At 45.4% G+C, this 2,359-nt stretch overlaps 1 pseudogene; it reads right to left on the minus strand.

Annotated features, from left to right (window-relative positions):
- Nucleotides 1–360: 360 nt before the first annotated feature.
- LOC147964887 (uncharacterized) lies at nt 361–1,593 on the minus strand (annotated as a pseudogene).
- Nucleotides 1,594–2,359: the final 766 nt, after the last annotated feature.

A 2,359-nucleotide genomic window follows, 5' to 3' on the forward strand; every position in this document is an offset into this window, starting at 1 on the left:
TGCCGAAAGTCTTTTTTGTATTGCATGAATATGTTAAGTGACATCATACATGAATAATGGCATGAATGAAGTTCATTCTGTTTGTTCTTGTTACTTACCAGGTGCTACTCACAAAACAATGAACAGCGAGTTCGATAAGAGTCGATGGCATGGAGTACTAAACATCAAAAAACAAAGAACATGAAGTTAGCTAGGATTAATCGATGGCATGGAGTAATAAACGTCACAAAACAGCAGAACAGCGAGTTCGCTAAGATTAACAGTAGTGGTTGAAGTACAGTATGAGTAAGTTTAAATTCAATATTGTATAAATAACGAATTCGCTAAGATTATTAATGATAACAACCAATGAGAAGTACATCAAGCATCTGGAAGGGCGTCAATAGCAGCAATTACAACATCAGCATCGCAGGGTACTACGTCCGGAAGCATTTCGAGTGCCGCCAGAAAATACTTCCTCATGTGCGGGACCTTATACCGGTTTCCTCCTTTCTGCTTCAGTACCTCACGCATGCATGACTGAAGGGTCAGAAAAATACGATTGCTTCTCTCGGCCGGGTACATGTCATATGCTTTTTTCACCTTCGCAACAATATCAACAATTTTACCGGGGGACATCTTCTCAAAAAGAGCCTGAAGTGCCGCAAAGAACCCTAAGTCAAGAATGTTCAAATCAGGTGAGTTGGGCGGCTGACATGTAAGCCTAATGTCCCATCCATCCGACTGTGCCGCTGCACAAAACACACTGTCATTCACGGAAATATGGGTCTTTGCATTATCTTGCTGAATGTATATTGTGTGTCCGTGTTCCGAAGCCGGCCACAAAGCCTTGATGGCGAGTAGAAGCTTGTTCACCATATAGTCTCTACTGACATCCTTTGTCACCAACGACAAAACCTTGGTTACCTCTTCCCCCCTCTATCTGTAAGGGCTACGCCTCTTTGTGAAGTCCTGATATGTGAACGGCCAAATTCCAATCTTGCCAACAAATGTCATGACACCATCATCATCATAACGAGGCCTTGCTACCGCTGCCAAGAACATCACTTTCTCAATAAATCCCTTGCTTTGAGTGCTGCGATAGGGTTCCTCTTCATCAGGTGCCAAGTGGTAGTTCTGAGTACCTTTAGTGTGGTAGAACCACTTCTCATCAATATCGATGACATTGTACATGCCTTTATATGTGGGTTCTTCAGGCACGCTTAGTTCATCCAACATGGATAAACAAAACCGAATCCGACCTAGCTTGTTGTCATCAGTCAATGTGGATTTAATTGAATTTGTATGGCGCTTCAGTCTGTGCTCCTTCAACCTTCTCCATAATGTTGTCTTCTCCATTTGAAGCTCATTAGCAAGATCTTTAAGTGTAGTTCTTTTTCTCAAATCAATCTGTTTTATAGCATCCGAATCAAATGGTATCTTCTTGCGGCCACAAGTTTTCACCCTTTTGTTTGCTACTCCGTGAATACCACCGGCTCGCTTGCCTTTCAACCATATGTTTTGAACAGTCCGGTAATTAACTTGACAAAGTTCTGCCACCTCCTCAACCACCCCTTGGTTTAGTACGCCTTGATTTGTCCGCTCTAATAGCATGGCATAAATTTCTTGCTTTTGATTGTCTGGGTACCATCTTGGCTTCTTCTTTTGTTTAGCATTTGAGCCTACTGCAGAATATTCAGAACAAGAAATAAATTACTTTCAGTTAAAATGAACTAACATTCTCTTAATGACTTGAAACAAGGAGTAACTTAAATACTCGTGGAGTAGACTAACCATTGTTGCTGCCGGTGTCAGCTAGTTCAGCTTGTACTCCACAATCAGTCTCCGGAACAACATCTTTTTTCAACTCCACATGGATGCATGGGTTAACGTTGCCTGCGGGGCTAGTTGCATCACTGCCGCTGCCATTTAGTGAAGACGGAGCACCTTTGGGAAAGTCAGCTTGGTTAATGTTGCGGGCGGGGCTGCTCGCATCATTGTTGCTGCCATTTACCGAAGATGGAACAACTTCGGTACGGCCACCTTGCCACTTCGTCAGAGCCGGGCGCATTCTACCGTGACCAGCCAAGCCCAAGCGTCGGCGACCACGACGAGCGTCACTGGCGTCCCCGACGGCATTGTCGTCACCTCCCCAGCCACGCCCCACGACAGGACCAGCAAGTAGAGCCGCACACACACGTTTAAGCACGGCATCATGTGCACCACGAGCATGTCCGAGGCTCGCGTACATACTGGCAGCTTCGTCTCCTTCAGAGCCATCGCATCCATCACCAACATCTACTCCGTGGCCTGAGATGTCCGCGGACATAGAACCTGCCGTGTCAACTCCTTGATCACCGGTGGCGATGTCGCGAGATGG

This window comes from Triticum urartu, chromosome 6A (genome assembly GCF_056163025.1).
Source record: "Triticum urartu cultivar PI428250 chromosome 6A, HENAU_Tu73, whole genome shotgun sequence".
In the NCBI taxonomy this organism is placed as follows: Eukaryota; Viridiplantae; Streptophyta; class Magnoliopsida; order Poales; family Poaceae; genus Triticum; species Triticum urartu.